This window comes from Hemiscyllium ocellatum, chromosome 40 (assembly GCF_020745735.1).
Source record: "Hemiscyllium ocellatum isolate sHemOce1 chromosome 40, sHemOce1.pat.X.cur, whole genome shotgun sequence".
Taxonomy (NCBI): Eukaryota; Metazoa; Chordata; class Chondrichthyes; order Orectolobiformes; family Hemiscylliidae; genus Hemiscyllium; species Hemiscyllium ocellatum.
Window position 1 is genome coordinate 23,138,952 of NC_083440.1, and position 20,784 is coordinate 23,159,735.

At 49.0% G+C, this 20,784-nt stretch overlaps 1 long non-coding RNA gene across 1 annotated transcript; it reads right to left on the reverse strand.

Annotated features, from left to right (window-relative positions):
- Positions 1-747: 747 nt before the first annotated feature.
- LOC132834560 (uncharacterized) lies at positions 748-19,165 on the reverse strand. Its single transcript, XR_009647206.1, has 3 exons — positions 19,051-19,165; positions 7,572-7,697; positions 748-1,008 (listed from the first exon to the last, which is right to left on the reverse strand). It is a non-coding gene; the product is annotated as an uncharacterized LOC132834560 (long non-coding RNA).
- Positions 19,166-20,784: the final 1,619 nt, after the last annotated feature.

Below are 20,784 nucleotides of genomic sequence, written 5' to 3' on the forward strand. Positions count from 1 at the left end.
GTGAACGATGTGTACCAGTGACCCCCTGCCCGTGTGAACGGTGTGTACCAGTGTCCGCCTGCCCTTGTGAACGGTGTGTACCAGTGTCCCCCTGCCCGTGTGAATGGTGTGTACCAATGACCCCCTGCCCGTGTGAACAGTGTGTACCAGTGTCTCCCTGCCCGTGTGAACGGTGTGTACCAGTGTCCCCGTGTGAACGGTGCGTACCAGTGTCCCCCTGCCCGTGTGAACGGTGTGTACCAGTGTCCCCGTGTGAACGGTGTGTACCAGTGACCCCCTGCCTGTGTGAACAGTGTGTACCAGTGTCCCCCTGCCCGTGTGAACGGTGCGTACCCGTGTCCCCCTGCCCGTGTGAACGGTGTGTACCAGTGTCCCCCTGCCCGTGTGAACGGTGTGTACCAGTGTCCCCCTGCCCGTGTAAACGGTGTGTACCAGTGTCCCCGTGTGAACGGTGCGTACCAGTGTCCCCCTGCCCGTGTGAACGGTGTGTACCAGTGTCCCCGTGTAAACGGTGTGTACCAGTGTCCCTGTGTGAACGGTGCGTACCAGTGTCCCCCTGCCAGTGTGAACGGTGTGTACCAGTGTCCCCGCGTGAACGGTGTGTACCAGTGTCCCCCTGCCCGTGTGAACGGTAGTTTGATGGGTGTGTCAGGATGTGGGGTGAGCAGAGGCCCAGACCAGGTGATTATGTTGTCGGACTATATGTTAAACTGAAACACGCTGATGCATTTTCAATCCATGCAACGTTTAATATTTAAGCAATTTACAGAGCTCGCGCCCTGATCGTCCAGACTCTGTTATAAACATTAAAAGATCATTTACATCAATAGACATTCCTGTTCAGGTTCAGCAAAGAATAACAAAGTGCTCAATTTCTTCAAGTCTCTTCAAACAGAAAGCCAATCGCGTGTTGTTTGCTCCTCCTTCCTTTCTGACCAGTTAAACCACTATCGTTCCCCTTGCCTGCTGGAACTGCTCCCTCACCACGTTAGCGTCCATTCACTGTGGCTGCAAAATCATTTAACAAAAAACAAATGGGTGGTTAGGGTAATTGGAAAACACGACAGTCTAACCCTCCTTTATCGGAAGGAACCTCAACCAATCGTCCCAGATCACTCGGTTGCTTGCAGGTCCCGGAGCGATGCAGTGTTGCGTCTGATTTTTATATAAAGTGCCTGTAGGAGAACAGTTCAAAGCAGCAAAAGGCAGGTTGAGAAAGCGCTGTCCCCCTCCTGCTGCTGATTCTGATCCTGGGCTTTATCAATAAAGGCAGAGAGGAGACAAGCCAAGAAGTGATGTCAAACTTGTACATGACTGGTTAGACCTCACGGAGGAGACCGCCCTGGGCTTCGTATTTGCAGAAGGTTGTGAACTTGTTGGACAGAATGCAGGAGAGATTCACACAAATGGACGAGAAACTCCAGTGAAGAGGATAGATGGGAGAGGCTCAGGTAATCCTTGCAGAGGAGAGGTCTCTCAGGAGGTCTGATAGAATTTACAAAGATCATTCAGGGTCTGTGTAAATAATTGGGGACAAACGTATCCCATTCATAAAAGGATCGAGAACATGCAATATACATCCACATCGAGTAGTTAGGGTCTGAGTTATGCCGGCTCAATAGCATCATTGAACAGGATACGAGATGAATATTTAAACAGATATAATGTGAGAGTTTCTGGGGGAAAGGTGGCAGATCAGCACCAAGTCCTGATGCTCATTTCACCAGCTGGTGTAGACAGGATGGGCCAATGGCTTCTTGCTACAACACAACATTCCTGGGATTATGGTAAACCACGGATAAAACTTCAATGGGAGTTTTGTCTCCGGCTCTGGGCACTGGGACGGGATTCGAGAGGATGCAGAATACATGGAGAAGGATGGATCCATGTTGAGGGACGTGGCAGGATTGGGGAAGCTGGTCTTGGTCTCATTGCTGGAGGGAAGATGGAGTGGAGATTGGATTGAGGGATTCACCATCAGGAGGGATCTGGACATGGTCGAGACGGAGAAACCTCCTGTTCATGAGAGGATATAAAATCACAGGGACACAGATACAAAGTGATTGGGGAAAGCTGCAAATGGAGACATGAGAGAAAAACGTGAGTGATTAGGGTCTGGAAGGTGCTACCAAACAGCGTGGGGGACCCAGTGTGATACAGAGACCGGGACTGTACACAGTGACTCCCAGTGCGATACAGAGACCGGGACTGTACACAGTGACTCCCAGTGTGATACAGAGACCGGGACTGTACACAGTGACTCCCAGTGCGATACAGAGACCGGGACTGTACACAGTGACTCCCAGTGTGATACAGAGACCGGGACTGTACACAGTGACTCCCAGTGTGATACAGAGACAGGAACTGTACACAGTGACTCCCAGTGTGATACAGAGACCGGGACTGTACACGGTGACTCCCAGTGTGATACAGAGACAGGGACTGTACACAGTGACTCCCAGTGTGATACAGAGACAGGGACTGTACACGGTGACTCCCAGTGTGATACAGAGACAGGGACTGTACACAGTGACTCCCAGTGTGATACAGAGACAGGAACTGTACACAGTGACTCCCAGTGTGATACAGAGACCGGGACTGTACACAGTGACTCCCAGTGTGATACAGAGACAGGGACTGTACACAGTGACTCCCAGTGTGATACAGAGACAGGGACTGTACACAGTGACTCCCAGTGTGATACAGAGACAGGGACTGTACACAGTGACTCCCAGTGTGATACAGAGACAGGAACTGTACACAGTGACTCCCAGTGTGATACAGAGGCAGGGACTGTACACAGTGACTCCCAGTGTGATACAGAGACAGGAACTGTACACAGTGACTCCCAGTGTGATACAGAGACAGGGACTGTACACAGTGACTCCCAGTGTGATACAGAGACAGGAACTGTACACAGTGACTCCCAGTGTGATACAGAGACAGGGACTGTACACAGTGACTCCCAGTGTGATACAGAGACAGGGACTGTACACAGTGACTCCCAGTGTGATACAGAGACAGGAACTGGACACAGAGACCCCCAGTGTGATACAGAGACAGGGACTGTACACAGTGACTCCCAGTGTGATACAGAGACAGGAACTGTACACAGTGACTCCCAGTGTGATACAGAGACAGGAACTGTACACAGAGACCCCCAGTGTGATACAGAGACAGGGACTGTACACAGTGACTCCCAGTGTGATACAGAGACAGGAACTGTACACAGTGACTCCCAGTGTGATACAGAGACAGGGACTGTACACAGTGACTCCCAGTGTGATACAGAGACCGGAACTGTACACAGTGACTCCCAGTGTGATACAGAGACTGGAACTGTACACAGTGACTCCCAGTGTGATACAGAGGCAGGAACTGTACACAGTGACTCCCAGTGTGATACAGAGACAGGGACTGTACACAGTGACTCCCAGTGTGATACAGAGACAGGGACTGTACACAGTGACTCCCAGTGTGATACAGAGACAGGAACTGTACACAGTGACTCCCAGTGTGATACAGAGACAGGAACTGTACACAGTGACTCCCAGTGTGATACAGAGACAGGAACTGTACACAGTGACTCCCAGTGTGATACAGAGACAGGGACTGTACACAGTGACTCCCAGTGTGATACAGAGACAGGAACTGTACACAGTGACTCCCAGTGTGATACAGAGACTGGGACTGTACACAGTGACTCCCAGTGTGATACAGAGACAGGGACTGTACACAGTGACTCCCAGTGTGATACAGAGACAGGGACTGTACACAGTGACTCCCAGTGTGATACAGAGACCGGGACTGTACACAGTGACTCCCAGTGTGATACAGAGACTGGAACTGTACACAGTGACTCCCAGTGTGATACAGAGACAGGAACTGTACACAGTGACTCCCAGTGTGATACAGAGACAGGAACTGTACACAGTGACTCCCAGTGTGATACAGAGACAGGGACTGTACACAGTGACTCCCAGTGTGATACAGAGAGAGGACTGTACACAGTGACTCCCAGTGTGATACAGAGACAGGAACTGTACACAGTGACTCCCAGTGTGATACAGAGACAGGAACTGTACACAGTGACTCCCAGTGTGATACAGAGACAGGAACTGTACACAGTGACTCCCAGTGTGATACAGAGACAGGGACTGTACACAGTGACTCCCAGTGTGATACAGAGACTGGGACTGTACACAGTGACTCCCAGTGTGATACAGAGACTGGGACTGTACACAGTGACTCCCAGTGTGATACAGAGACAGGGACTGTACACAGTGACTCCCAGTGTGATACAGAGACAGGGACTGTACACAGTGACTCCCAGTGTGATACAGAGACAGGGACTGTACACAGTGACTCCCAGTGTGATACAGAGACAGGAACTGTACACAGTGACTCCCAGTGTGATACAGAGACAGGAACTGTACACAGTGACTCCCAGTGTGATACAGAGACAGGGACTGTACACAGTGACTCCCAGTGTGATACAGAGAGAGGAACTGTACACAGTGACTCCCAGTGTGATACAGAGACAGGAACTGTACACAGTGACTCCCAGTGTGATACAGAGACAGGAACTGTACACAGTGACTCCCAGTGTGATACAGAGACAGGAACTGTACACAGTGACTCCCAGTGTGATACAGAGACAGGGACTGTACACAGTGACTCCCAGTGTGATACAGAGACAGGAACTGTACACGGTGACTCCCAGTGTGATACAGAGACAGGAACTATACACAGTGACTCCCAGTGTGATACAGAGACCGGGACTGTACACAGTGACCCCCAGTGTGATACAGAGACAGGAACTATACACGGTAACTCCCAGTGTGATACAGAGACAGGAACTGTACACAGTGACTCCCAGTGTGATACAGAGACAGGAACTGTACACAGTGACTCCCAGTGTGATACAGAGACCGGGACTGTACACAGTGACCCCCAGTGTGATACAGAGACAGGAACTATACACGGTAACTCCCAGTGTGATACAGAGACAGGAACTGTACACAGTGACTCCCAGTGTGATACAGAGACAGGAACTGTACACAGTGACTCCCAGTGTGATACAGAGACCGGGACTGTACACAGTGACCCCCAGTGTGATACAGAGACAGGAACTGTACACAGTGACCCCCAGTGTGATACAGAGACAGGAACTATACACGGTAACTCCCAGTGTGATACAGAGACAGGAACTATACACGGTAACTCCCAGTGTGATACAGAGACAGGAACTGTACACAGTGACTCCCAGTGTGATACAGAGACAGGGACTGTACACAGTGACTCCCAGTGTGATACAGAGACAGGAACTGTACACAGTGACCCCCAGTGTGATACAGAGACAGGAACTATACACGGTAACTCCCAGTGTGATACAGAGACAGGGACTGTACACAGTGACTCCCAGTGTGATACAGAGACAGGGACTGTACACAGTGACTCCCAGTGTGATACAGAGACAGGAACTGTACACAGAGACCCCCAGTGTGATACAGAGACAGGGACTGTACACAGTGACTCCCAGTGTGATACAGAGACAGGAACTGTACACAGTGACTCCCAGTGTGATACAGAGACAGGAACTGTACACAGAGACCCCCAGTGTGATACAGAGACAGGGACTGTACACAGTGACTCCCAGTGTGATACAGAGACAGGAACTGTACACAGTGACTCCCAGTGTGATACAGAGACAGGGACTGTACACAGTGACTCCCAGTGTGATACAGAGACCGGAACTGTACACAGTGACTCCCAGTGTGATACAGAGACTGGAACTGTACACAGTGACTCCCAGTGTGATACAGAGGCAGGAACTGTACACAGTGACTCCCAGTGTGATACAGAGACAGGGACTGTACACAGTGACTCCCAGTGTGATACAGAGACAGGGACTGTACACAGTGACTCCCAGTGTGATACAGAGACAGGAACTGTACACAGTGACTCCCAGTGTGATACAGAGACAGGAACTGTACACAGTGACTCCCAGTGTGATACAGAGACAGGAACTGTACACAGTGACTCCCAGTGTGATACAGAGACAGGGACTGTACACAGTGACTCCCAGTGTGATACAGAGACAGGAACTGTACACAGTGACTCCCAGTGTGATACAGAGACTGGGACTGTACACAGTGACTCCCAGTGTGATACAGAGACAGGGACTGTACACAGTGACTCCCAGTGTGATACAGAGACAGGGACTGTACACAGTGACTCCCAGTGTGATACAGAGACCGGGACTGTACACAGTGACTCCCAGTGTGATACAGAGACTGGAACTGTACACAGTGACTCCCAGTGTGATACAGAGACAGGAACTGTACACAGTGACTCCCAGTGTGATACAGAGACAGGAACTGTACACAGTGACTCCCAGTGTGATACAGAGACAGGAACTGTACACGGTGACTCCCAGTGTGATACAGAGACAGGAACTATACACAGTGACTCCCAGTGTGATACAGAGACCGGGACTGTACACAGTGACCCCCAGTGTGATACAGAGACAGGAACTATACACGGTAACTCCCAGTGTGATACAGAGACAGGAACTGTACACAGTGACTCCCAGTGTGATACAGAGACAGGAACTGTACACAGTGACTCCCAGTGTGATACAGAGACCGGGACTGTACACAGTGACCCCCAGTGTGATACAGAGACAGGAACTATACACGGTAACTCCCAGTGTGATACAGAGACAGGAACTGTACACAGTGACTCCCAGTGTGATACAGAGACAGGAACTGTACACAGTGACTCCCAGTGTGATACAGAGACCGGGACTGTACACAGTGACCCCCAGTGTGATACAGAGACAGGAACTGTACACAGTGACCCCCAGTGTGATACAGAGACAGGAACTATACACGGTAACTCCCAGTGTGATACAGAGACAGGAACTATACACGGTAACTCCCAGTGTGATACAGAGACAGGAACTGTACACAGTGACTCCCAGTGTGATACAGAGACAGGGACTGTACACAGTGACTCCCAGTGTGATACAGAGACAGGAACTGTACACAGTGACCCCCAGTGTGATACAGAGACAGGAACTATACACGGTAACTCCCAGTGTGATACAGAGACAGGAACTGTACACAGTGACTCCCAGTGTGATACAGAGACCGGGACTGTACACGGTGACTCCCAGTGTGATACAGAGACATGGACTGTACACAGTGACTCCCAGTGTGATACAGAGACAGGAACTGTACACAGTGACTCCCAGTGTGATACAGAGACATGGACTGTACACAGTGACTCCCAGTGTGATACAGAGACAGGAAATGTGCACAACTGTATAAGAGTGTTGTTATAAAGTCCTGTGCAAGTTTAACAAAAATGTTTGAGGTTTTCTATTCTATGATGTGCATATGGAATCGATCCCAGGGCTCATTAACCCCGTTTGTTACACAGCGATGTCTCTGTTGTATGTGTGTTGCCAGTGTTGATTGAATCGGCCCTATGAGAGAGTGGGTACTGCATGTTCCTGTTTCCTGCCTCTTGCTGCCAGGCCTGTCTGCCTGGAGATGCCCTCTTACCGATACAGTGTTGAGGTTGCAGCACCGGAACAGGTTCTTGCCGATGATCATGGCACATGCGATGGCGATCACCAACTCTGCCACGGTGAACAACTGTAACAGGATCACGAAGCTGACTGATGCCAACTGTGGATGAAGCACAATCACATTTAACCCGGGTCTGCCCACGATGCTCCCGCCACACAGGGCTGGGAAAGCACAGTAGGTCAGGCAGCATCTGAGGAGCAGGACCGTCAACGTTTCGGATATAAATCAGGAATGAGGCTCATGGGCAGGGGAGGGGGGCAACTGGGAGATAAATGGGAGGGGGTGAATGAAGGTGAGGGAGAAAGTGATAGGTCGGAGAGGAGGCTGGAGCAGACAGATGGGGAGGAAGATGGACAGGTCAGGAGGGCAGTGCCGAGTTGGAGGGATGGGACTGGGATAATGAGGAAAGATATGGGGCTCTTCCTCCAGGCGTCGGATGGTGATGGAGGAGGCCCAGGACCTGCATGTCCTCGGCAGAGTGGGAGGGGGAGTTAAAGTGTTCAGCCACGGGGCAGTGGGGTTGATTGGTGCGGCTGCCCCGAGATGTTTTCTGAAACCATCTGCACATTGGTGTCCTGTCTCCTTGATGTAGAGGAGACCACTTCGGGTGCAGCGCACACAGTAGGTGAAGGTGCAGGTAAATTTCTGTCAGATGTGGAAGGATCTTTTGGGGTCTTGGACAGAGGCGAGGGGAGTGGTGTAGGTGTAGATTTTACACTCCCTGCAGAGGCTGGGGAAGGTGCCCAGGAGGGGAGGGTGGGTTGGTGGGGGAACATGAATCTGACAATGGAGTCAGGGTGGGAATGGTCTCTCAGGAACGCTGATAGGGGTGGGCAGGGAAATTTATCTCTGGGGCCAGCGACCATTTGTAGGTGGTGGAAGTGGCGGAGGATGATGTGATGTTTACGGAGGTTGGTGGGGTGGAAGGTGAGGACCCGGGAGGGGGAGGGGGTCTTTCCTATGCGTTGGGTGGGGTGGAGTGTGCGGGAAGTGGAGGAGATGCACTGGAGGGCATTATTGACCACGTGGGAGGGGAAACTGTGGTCTCAGAAGGAGAGGCCATCTGGTGTGTTCTGTGGTGGAATGGGTTCTCCTGGTAGCAGATACGGCAGAGGCGGAGGAACTGGGAATATGGGAGAGCATTTTTGCAGGAGGCAGGGTGGGAGGAGGTGTTGCCCACATAGCTGTGGGAGTCTGTGGGCTGGGAGTAGATTCTGGCAGATCCTCTACATCAGGGAGACAGGACACCAACTTGCAGATCGTTTCAGAGAACATCTCTGGGACATGCCTGAACACTTAAACACCCCCTCTGACGCCTGGAGGGAGAACCCCTCATCTTCTCACTTGGGACCCTCCAACCACATGGGATCAATGTGGATTTCACCAGTTTCATCATTTCCATACTCCCACCTTATCCCAGTCCCATCCCTCTAACTCGGCACCGCCCTCCTGACCTGTCCATCTTCCTCCCCATCTGTCCGCTCCACCCTCCTCTCTGACCCATCACCTTCTCCCCCACCTTCATCCACCTCTCACATTCCAGCTACCCTACCCCCCCCCCCCCCCCCCATTTATCTCTCAGTTCCCCCCTCCCCAGCCCACAAGCCTCATTCCTGATGAAGGGCTTATTCCTGAAACGTCGATGCTCCTGCTCCTCGGATGCTGTCTGACCTGCTGCGCTTTCCCAGCACCACACTCTCGACTCTGACCTCCAGCATCTGCAGTTCCTCACTCTCACGATGACAGGTTTAAAAATAAACATAGCACAGCAGCAATTCGAACTGTTGCAGGCCACAACCCAGTTGCTATCCTCCCCACACCGTCTCACTGCGCACTGTTCTCTGATCTACCTTCCTTCTCCCATGTACCTTTGGTGAAGTCCATGCTATTACGGCCACGCAGCCTCTTAACTCTCAGCATCCCCATTCTGCTGGGTTCCTGAAAGCATCTCATTGCCTCTCTCACCTGCTTCCCTGCAAAGCCTTGCTTTCTCTCAATCCTGTCAGGAACCTGTAAATGTTGTTTTGCCTTTTACTTGACATCCCAACAACAGGAACCTGTCAACAGTCCCCAGTCTCCCCTTTTCACGTTCCCTACCCATTAAAGCCGCCTGCCATGTCCTCGGTGGTCAATACCCTGAATGGATCTGTCGACCAAGCCTGAAATGTATTCCGGGAGGGAGGAAGCAGTGGAAGGGAGAATGGAATGTATGAATGCAGCCAATAATATAAATCGTATGGCAGGCACATGGATGGGTCTAGATCAGGGTGGTGCTGGAAAAGCACAGCAGATCAGCCAGCATCCGAGGATGAAGGGCTTTTGCCCGAAACGTCGATCTTCCTGCTCCTTGGATGCTGCCTGGTCTGCTGTGCTTTTCCAGCATCACTCTGATCTAAGCTCTGGTTTCCAGCATCTGCAGTCCTCACTTTTCCCACATGGATGGGTCTACGCTCCCCACCCACTTCTCACAATGGGTGAGGATTCTCCAGCTCATCCAGTTTATCCCACACAATATTCCGATGCAGACAATCTCTGGCTCATCAAAACCACGAGGTCTGCTGGGTAAAGGTGAAAATAACCAGAATTCTTTTTAAAAAGAGGTTGCTTCATTAAGGAGTGAAGATGGGTTCAGGAGATCACTCCGGCCCTGAATTTCCTGCTTTAACTCCTCTCTTTGAAAGAATCAGGAGAACTGAACTAGTCATGAGCACTAAATACAAAAGCAGGAACAGTGAAGCAAGTCCAGAGGATGACAATGCTCCCACTTCCCTTCTGTCTTCCACATGCTCAATCCTCCAAGGATCATTCCCCCTTTTTTTCTTAAATTTGGTGTGAAATGATAACCTGAAGATGTTCTCCATCTCCCGAATAATCCAAGGGCAAACGGTTTAGCTTCTCAGGGGGTGGACGCACCTGGCGTCCTGTCACCCAACTCAGAATTCCTTTCCAGCTTCCAGAGATCCTGACTGCCTTAACGCCATCACTCCAGGAAAGTGCTGCAGCCCCTGGCTCCAGTCCAATGGAAAAGTGAGGATCAGAGTGGGGCTGGAAGAGCACAGAAGGTCAGGCAGCGTCTGAGGAGCAGGAAAACTGGCGTTTCGGACAAAAGCCCTTCATCAGGAATAGAGGCAGGAAGCCTCCAGGGTGGAGAGATCAGTGAGAGGGGAGTGGGGCTGGGGGGAAGGTCACTGAGAATGCAATAGGGGGATGGAGGTGATAGGTCAGAGGGGAGGGTGGAGTGGATAGGTGGGAAGGGAGATAGGCAGGTAGGACAGGTCATGGGGACAGTGCTGAGCTGGAAGGTTGGAGCTGGGGTGAGGTGGGGGAAGGGGAAATGAGGAAACTGTTGAAGTCCACATTGATGCCCTGGGGTTGAAGTGTTCCGAGGTGGAAGATGAGGTGTTCAGCCCAGCCCTGGGAGGAGAGGGGGATGGATGCTGGTCTCTGTGACCATGGTTGGAGTGCTGAGCAGGCCCATCCACTTTCAGCCTGTGACATGATGCTGAGTGAATTCTCCTGGAGGGGAGGGTGGGGGGGTTAGACATCAGGGAGACATCCTGAGGTCAGATAGACACTGACAGAGAGTTTCTGCTGATCAAGGAATCTAAAATATGGCAGATAGAGGATAGAGAGAGAAGGCTGATCATTTAGGACTGTGATGAGGAGAAATGTCATCACTCAAAGGGTTGTGAGCCAATAGAATGCTGTTGTACAGATCGGGTCTTTTTTGTTTAAATGTGGATTGTGGACAGGGAGTGCAGGGATCCCCTGTGGCCGTCCCCCTGCCCCCGGTATACCGTTTTGGATACTGTTCAGGGGGTGTGACTTACCGGGGGAAGCCAGGGGGTCCCTGTTGCTCAGAAGGGCAGGACGGAGAGGAGCAGACCATTTGTCACTGGGGACTCCATCGTGAGGGGGACAGACAGGAGGTTCTGTGGGAACGAGAGAGACTCACGGTTGGCGTGTTGCCTTCCAGGTGCCAGGATCCGTGATGTCTCGGATCATGTTTTCGGGATCCTTGACGGGGCGGGGGAGCAGCCTCTAGTCATGGTGCACATAGACACTAACGACATCGGTAGGAAAAGGGATGGGGATGTAAGGCAGGAATTCAGGGAGCTAGGGTGGAAGATTAGATCTAAAACAAACAGAGTTGTTATCTCTGGCTTGTTACCCGTGCCACGTGCTGGCGAGGTGAGGCACAGAGAGAGAGAGGAGTCGGACACATGCCTACAGGGATGGTGCAGGAAGGGGGGTTTCAGATATCTGGGTAACTAGGGCTCATTCTGAGATAGGTGGGACCTCTACAAACAGGATGGTCTTCACCTGAACCATAGGGGTACCAATATCCTGGAGAGGAGGGTTGCTCATGCTCTTCAGGAGGGGGGTGGGGACCTGCATTGTAGCTCCAGTGTCCAGGAGGTTGAGAGTAGTGAGGTCAGAAATGAGGTGTCAGGGTCGCAAGAGTTCACCGACAAGCAGGAAGGTGGTACGAAGTGTGTCTACTTCAACACCAGGATCTTCCAGAATAAGGTTGGTACCTGGGACTTCAATGTTGTGGCCATTTCAGAGACATGGATAGAGCAGGGACAGGAATAGTTGATGCAGGTTCCGGGATTTAGATGTTTCAGTAAAAACAGAGAAGATGGCAAAAAAGGGGGAGGTGTGGCATTGTTAGTCAAGGACAGTATTACAGTGGCTGAAAGGACGTTCGATGAGGCCTCATCTACTGAGGTAGTGTGGGCTGAGGTTAGAAACAGGAAAGGAGAGGTCACCCTGATAGGAGTTTTCTATAGCCCTCCGAATAGTTCCAGAGATGTAGAGAAAAAGATAGCAATAATAATTCTGGATAGGAGTGAAAGTTTGATTGATAAATTCTGAACCTTGCAAGGAATTAAGGGATATGGGGAGAGTGCGGGTAAGTGGAGTTGAAATGCCCATCAGCCATGATTGAATGGCGGAGTGGACTCGATGGGCCGAATGGCCTTACTTCCACTCCTATGGTCTTATGGAAAGTAACAGGGTTGTTGTTATGGGGGACTTCAACTTTACAAATATTGACTGGAAACGCTATAGTTTGAGTACTTTAGATGGGTCAGTTTTTGTCCAATGTGTGCAGGAGGGTTTTCTGACACAGGCCACCAAGGGGTGAGGCCACGTTGAATTTGGTATTCGGTAATGAACCCAGCCAGGTGTTAGGTTTGGAGGTAGGTGAGCACTTTGGTGATAGTGACCACAATTCGGTTAGGTTTACTTTAGCAAGGGAAAGAGATAGGTATATACTTCAGGGCAAGAGTTATAGCTGAGGGAAAGGCAATTATGATGTGATTGGGCAAGATTCAGGATGTATAGGATGGGGAAGGAAACTGTAGAAGATGGGCACAATTGAAAAGTGGAGTTTGTTCGAGGAACAGTTATTGCGTGTTCCTGATAAGTATGTACCTGTCAGGCAGTGGGGAAGTGTTCGAGCGCAGGAGCTGTGGTTTACTAAAGAAGTTCAATCTCTTGTCAAGAGATAGAAGAAGGTTTATGTTAGGATGAGACGTGAAGGCTCAGTTTGGGCGCTTGAGAGTTACAAGTTAGCCAGGAAAGATCTAAATAGGGAGAGCTAAGAAGAGTCAAGAGGAGACGTGAGAAGTCTTTGACAGGTAGGATCAAGGAAAATCCTAAAGCTTTCTATCGGTATGTCAGGAATAAAAGAATGACGAGAGCAAGATTAGGGCCAGTCAATGACATTAGTGGGAAATTGAGCATGGAGTCTGAGGAGATAGCAGAGGCGGTAAATGAATATTTTTCTTCAGTATTCACACCTGAAAATGACAATGTTGTCAAGGAGAATACTGAGATACAGGCTCCTAGACCAGACAGGGTGGAGGTTCACAAGGAGGAGGTGTTAGCAATTCTGGAACGTGTGAAAATAGGGAAGTCCCCTGGGCCAGATGGGATTTATCTGAGGATTCTCTGGGAAGCCAGGGAGGAGATTGCAGATCCTTTGGCTTGGATCTTTATGTTGTCATAGTCTACAGGAATAGCGCCAGAAGACTGGAGGATAGCAAATATTGTCCCCTTGTCAAGAAGGGGAGTAGAGACAACCCTGGTAATTATGGAGCAGTGAGCCTTACTTCAGTTATGGGTAAAGTGTTGGGAAGGATGGTAAGGGATAGGATTTCTAATAATCTAGAGTGGAATAATTTGATTAAGGATAGTCAACACGGTTTTGTGAAGGGTAGGTTGCGCCTCACAAACCTTATTGAGTTCTTTGAGAAGGTGATCAAGCAGGTGGATGAGGGTAAAACCGTTGATGTGGTGTATATGGATTTCAGTAAAGTGTTTGATAAGGTTCCACACAGTAGGCTATTGCACAAAATACAGAGGCATGGGATTGAGGGTGATTTAGCGGTTTGGATCACACAGTGGCTAGCTGAAAGAAGACAGAGGGTGGTGGTTGATGGGAAATATCCATCCTGGAGCTCAGTTATTGGTGGTGTACTGCAAGGATCGGCTTTGGGGCAATTGCTGTTTGTCATTTTTACAAATGACCTGGATGAGGGTGTAGAAGGATGCGTGAGTAAATTTGCCAATGACACTAACGTCGGTGGAGTTGTGGACAGTATGGAAAGATGCTACAGAGGGACATTGATAAGCTGCAGAGCTGGGCTGAGAGGTGGCAAATGGAGTTTAATGTGGAAAAGTGTGAGGTGATTCCCTTTGGAAGGAGCAACAGGAATGCATGGTACTGGGTAAATGGTTAGATTGTTGATAGTGTGAATGAACAGAGAGATCTCGGTGTCCATGTACATAGATCCCTCAAAGTTGCCACCCAGATTGATAGGGTTGTTAAGAAGTCATATGGTGTGTTAGCTTTTATTGGTAGAGGGGTTGAGTTTTGGAGCCACGAGGTCATGCTGCAGAGGTACAAAACTCTGGTGCAGCCATGTTTGGTGTATTCTGTACAGTTCTGGTCACCGCATTATAGGAAGGATGTGGAAGCTTTGGAAAGGGTGCAGAGGAGATTTACCAGGATATTGCCTGGTATGGAGGGAAGGTCTTATGATGAAAGGCTGAGGACTTGAGGCTGTCTTTGTTAGAGGGAAGGAAGTTGAGAGGTGACTCAACAGAGACATATAAGATAATCAGAGGGTTAGATAGGGTGGGCAGGGAGAGCCTTTTCCTCAGATATAGCACAAGGGGACATAGCTTTAAATTGAGGGGTGATAGATACAGGACAGATATCAGGGGTAGTTTCTTTACTCAGGGAGTAGTAGAGGTGTGTAACGCACTGCCTGCAACAGTGGTAGGCTTGCCAACTAGAATGGCATTTGAATGGTCATTAGATAAATGTGTGGATGAGAATGGAATAGTGTTGGTTAGATGGGCTTCAGATTGGTTTCACAGGTCGGTGCAGTATTGAGGGGCTGAAGGGCCAGTACTGCACCGGAATGTTCTATGATTGGAATGGATTAAAGGCTGTTTTCAAATCCAAGGGCTGAGCAAGGAATTGCTGCACTCTTAAAAACATGGTACACAGTTATACAACATGGAAACAGACCCTTTGGCCCAACCAGTCCATGCTGACCACAATTCCCAAACTAAACTAGTCCCACCTGCCATGCCTTGGTCCTTATCCCTCCAAACATTTCCTGCTCATGTACTTCCCTAAATGTTGTAACTGTGCCCACATCCATCACTTCCTCAGGAAGTTCAGTCCACGCACGAACCACTCTCTGGGTTAAAAAAGAAGTTGCCCCTTCATGTCTTTTAAAAATCTTTTGTCTCTCACCTTAACAACATGTCCCCCAGTTTTGAAATCCCCCACCTTAGGGAAATGACACTGACCATTCACCTTATCTATTCCTCTCAGTATTTTGTAAACTTCTATAAGGTCACCTCTCACTTGCAACACTCCAGTCAAACAAGTCCCAGCCTTTCCTATGTAACTCAAACCCTCCATTCCCAGCAACACCCGGGCAAATCTCGACTTGAACCCTCTCCAGTTTTAATAACACCCTTCCTATAGCAGGGTGACCAGAACTGGACACAGTGCTCCAGAAAAGGCCAGCAACTCATTGGGAGTTGTGTTTACACTGTTGTTTTGTACGCTGTGGGGAAGGAGGGATGAGCTGGCTCAGCAGTGGGTAGGATGTGCAGAACGAGTTGTGGCCAGCAACAGATTGCTGACTGTTTTTTTTTTGCAAATGTGGACGCCAGAGATGATCAGCCTGACAAAAAAGGTCTCGGAGTGAGTCCTAGGCAGCTGAACAGCCGGTGGGTCTGAACGATACAGGGACAACACACCTCCAGATTGGAAGAGGGCAGGATCTGTTTGAAACTGACTGCAGCACAGTAACTTACACCTGGAATCGGTCCCATCATTCGCTATAAACCATGAACCTGAATAATTATTGTGTAAATCCTGTGTGCCTTCAGCCTAGTGTTGAAAGAACCTGGAAGGAAGGAGAATGGAACATAGAGCACCCTGGGAAGAGACAGTGTACCTCATTAAACTTGGTGAGCTGGTGCAGTTGAACTGTGATTTCCCAACACTTCATCCTCCAGCCCTGGTGCTGTTTTTGGGGTTTTTTTTTGCCTGCTTGTGTATGTGTTTGTAATCATTTTAAAAAGGGTGTTCGAGTTCACTGGCAGAGTTGTGTGTTGATAGTTCACAGCTGTTTACCTGTGGTTAGCACTGAAGTGGGTCTGTTTAAGTACGGGAACCAAAATACTGAGAGGAATAGATAAGGTGAAACTGATACATCAGACAGGTAAATTAGGGGCCATGTTACTTCAATTAAATTATTAAGTTTGGCTACAAACCCAGAGAGAATCAGCATATTTTCCCAAGTGGCCCCGAACACTATCCCAGTGTTAAATATATTTAAGACCAGGGTAATATTTTTAATCACTTTGGGTTCAGGGGCAGTGGGCAGGCCAGTGGAGTTGAAGCCCATGATCCAGTGTATGATCGCTCTGAAGGGCAGCACAAGTTTGATTGGCCGACTCCTGCTCGTATTTCTTCTCTTTTCCTCCTTATTTGTGACACAAAGATATCTCCCAAACTGAAGAAGGAGATTAACTGAGGCACCCTCTGTGTCTCGGGAAAACTGGGATGGGGTTGTGATGGTATGAGCTGGAGTTGGCCAGTCAAACCTGCCCTATCCTTCAGAATGAACATACACTGCATCTTGGGCTTGAACTCCATTCCCATAGCGACCAAGGGCTACACTGAGGAGCTTTGACAGTCAACCTTGCTCCAGCGTTCCTCAAACTCGATTCAAGGGTAGAGATGTCTAACATAACCGGAGGAACACGGGGAGTGTAAAAGGGATGTCTGATCATGGATGGTATTTGCCCTTAGCATACTGGGTGACCATGGTAACAGACTAGCGGGGTTGAATGGCCTCCTCCTGTTCCCATCTTCCAAGCCTTCGAACCTAAGAACTAGGAGCAGAAGTTGGATGGGGCCCATCCAACCTGCTCCGCCATTCTATAAGGTCTGGCTGATCTCTTCATGAGCTCAGCTTCACCTAGCCGCGCCCTCACTGTATCCCTTAATCCCTTTAATTTTCCAAAAAAAACTACCTTAGCTTTAAAAACATTTACCGAAGTAGCATCAGTTACTTCCCTGGGCAGGGAATTCCACAGATTCCTGACCCTCTGGGTGAAGAGGTTCCTTCTCAATTCCGTCTGAAATCTGCTCCCTCTAATCTCCAGGCGATGCCCTCTTGTCCTGGTTTCACCCGCCAGTGCAAACAACCTCTCGGCTTCGAGCTCATCCATTCCCTTCATTGTTTTATACTTTTCTATAAAATGCCTCCTCGTTATTCTGAATTCCAATGACTATAATCCCAGTTTCCCCTCACAAACCGGGGGGAGGGGGGGTGGTGTGAACTTGTTGGGCTGAATGGCCTGTTTCCACACTGTAGAGAATCTGATCTAAAACCCATTATCTCCTCACACGGCTCTTTGGCAGTTTTTGTCCACTGATCCCTCCTTAAATCTGCCCTGGGATGTTAGAGACACTATTTAATACTTTGGAATATTTCAATCTCATCGGGGTGATCCTGGGAGTTGAGACTTTCAAGAGGAGCCTGGGGATTTATTTGTTATACTCAGACCCCTTGGCATCATGGTAGCCCACAAACCCACCAACACACTGAAACAGCAGCTAATGAACTTGAAAGACCCTATACAGACAAGCAAAACTAATGTCATTGACAAAATACCTTGCAAGGACTGTAACAAACACTACATTGGACAAACAGGCAGAAGACTAGCCACCAGGATACATGGACATCAACTAGCCCCAAAACGACATAGAGTCATAGAGATGTACAGCATGGAAACAGACCCTTCGGTCCAACCTGACCGTGCCGACCAGATATCCCAACCCAATCTAGTCCCACCTGCCAGCATCCAGCCCATATCCCTCCAAACCCTTCCTATTCATATACCCATCCATATTTTTTCTGAACTCTTTCAAGTTTCACAACATCTTTCCAATAGGAAGGAGACCAGAATTACACGCAATATTCCAACAGGGGCCTAACCAATGTCCTGTACAGCCGCGACATGACCTCCCAACTCCTGTACTCAATACTCTGACCAATAAAGGAAAGCATACCAAACGCTGCCTTCACTATCCTATCTACCTGTGACTCCACTTTCAAGGAGCTATGAACCTGCACTCCAAGGTCTCTTTGTTCAGCAACTCTCCCCAGGACATTACCATTAAGTGAATAAGTCCAGCTATGACCCTCTCTCACTAGTATCCTTACATGCAGATAAGGAAGGACACCACTTCGACTGGGACAACACATCCATCCTAGGACAAGCCAAACAGAGACATGCACGCGAATTCCTAGAAGCATGGCATTCCAACCGGAGCTCTATCTACAAACACATCGAGTTAGACCCCATCTACCACCCCTTGAGAAAAAGAACCGGAAATGACATCACCAAGGGAAATCACCAGCCCAAAGAAACCCAAACATATCAATAGAAAGCAGGAATCATGGACACTGCTTTGCCTGAGGCCCACTGAAGACGTTACCCAGTAGGGTGACGAAACGTCTGGAAATGAACCTCCCAACTCAACGAGCAAACCTACATCCAGAACCTCAACCTGGGCTGCAAATCTTCTCAAAATGATCTGTTAAGCTGAAAAGTCCAAGCATACAAAATAGCGTTTGATATTGCTGAGGAAGAGCCTCGTTAGATCAAGCATTTTGTCTCGTCCCCATCAGGACAGAATAGCAAGAATACCACATCTTAAAGGGAATACCAATTTATGCCCCGTGAGAAGAGGATTTTCCAATTGGCTGGCAAGTGAACTTTGATTGATCGAGGGGTTGTCATGGAGAATGCACCATGGAGATGATTGTTGTGGCTCCTTCCTTGGCAATACTTGGGAGTTTTTAATTAAAAATTCGATATGGTACAATACTGTTGCACTTACCGGCCGGTGTGCTCCGTGATAATAATCATGATAAACCAACGGATAATACAGGGACATGGAATATGCAATAATCCCCAGTCCTGCCATGAACGCACTCAGAACATTTGACGCAAACACAATCTTCACCTGCAAAACACACCCACGATAACATTAATGGGCAGCACGGTGTCTCGGTGGTTAGCACTGCTGCCTCACAGTGTTAGAGACCTGGGTTCAATTCCCGCCTCAGGCGACTGACTGTGTGGAGTTTACACATTTCCTCCGGGTGCTCTAGTTTCCTCCCACAGTCCAAAAATGTGCATGTTAGGTGGATTGGCCATGCTAAATTGCCCGTAGTGTTAGGTGAAAGGGTAAATGTAGGGGAATGGGTCTGGGTGGGTTGCTCTTCGGAGGGTCGGTGTGGACTCGTTGGGGCCAAAGGGCCTGTTTCCACACTGTAAGTAATCTTAAAAAAAATGTTCTGATTAGGGAGGGTCTCCTGAGAGATATCACACAAGAGTAGGAAGTGCCTCCTTTTTATAAGGAGCTTCTTATGGGACCTGAAGTACTTGAGCAAAGTGGAGTTACAATGAGAAGCAGGGTGAATGGCTGCCAATATTCCTCCATATACAGCCAAGTGGTAAGTGACTGCATCATTTGTTATAATGCTCTTGGGGCCAGAAGATGAGGCAGAACTTGAGTTCACTTGCTGATCTTTGGGGGACCTTGCTGCACATTTACTACCATGAATAAATAAACTTAGAACATCGAACATTGCAGCGCAGTACAGGCCCTTCGGCCCTCGATGTTACACCAATCTGAAGCCCATTTCACCTACACAATTCCAATTTCATCCATATGACTATCCAATGACCATTTAAATGCCCTTAAATGTGGCAAGTCAACTACTGTTGCAGGCAGTGCGTTCCACGCCCCTCCTACTCTCTGAGTAAAGAAACTACCTCTGACATCTGTCCTATATCTATCACCCCTCAAGTTAAAGCTATGTTCCCTCGTGCTAGCCATCACCATCTGAGGAAAAAGGCTCTCATTGTCCACCCTATCTAACCCTCTGATTATCTTATATGTGTCAGTCACTGTGAAGAACTTTGGGATGTCCTGAAATGATGGTATGTTTTATATAAATACACATATTTGATTCCAATCAGCACACAGCCTGTTGTCATTTCGATGCCATACTTGGTCCTGATGTTAATGGCAGTCTCTTTTAGCTCTCCTCTTGTGTTCAGCTCTTTTCTCTAAACATATGAGCATACGTTTAAATTACTTACAGCGTGGAATCATTCCTGAAGAAGGGCTCATGTCCGAAACGTCGATTCTCCTGCTCCTTGGATGCTGGCTGACCTGCTGCGCTTTTCCAGCAACACCTTTTCAGCTCTGTTTAAATTCGGAGCAGCAGTAAGTCTCTCAGGCCCCTGAAACCTGCAATGCCAGCCAAGACAAGTCACGATGACCTGTTTCTTCCACATTGCTGCCTACCCTCATAACCTGTCACACCGTTTACTTATCAACAAGCGATCTGCCGATGTCTTCGAAATGTTCAAGGACTCTGCTTCCACCATCTCTCACTCTCTGAGAGAGAAAAAAGCAGATTTCTCCTCAGCTCAGCTTCCTTTCCTCCTTTTTCCTGATTTCCACCTTTCTCTAGGATGTTACTTGGAACCTCCATGGAAAATACCTGTTCGTTACCTCTGCCACTTCCCTTTCTCTTAATAATTCTCTCGACTGACTTTC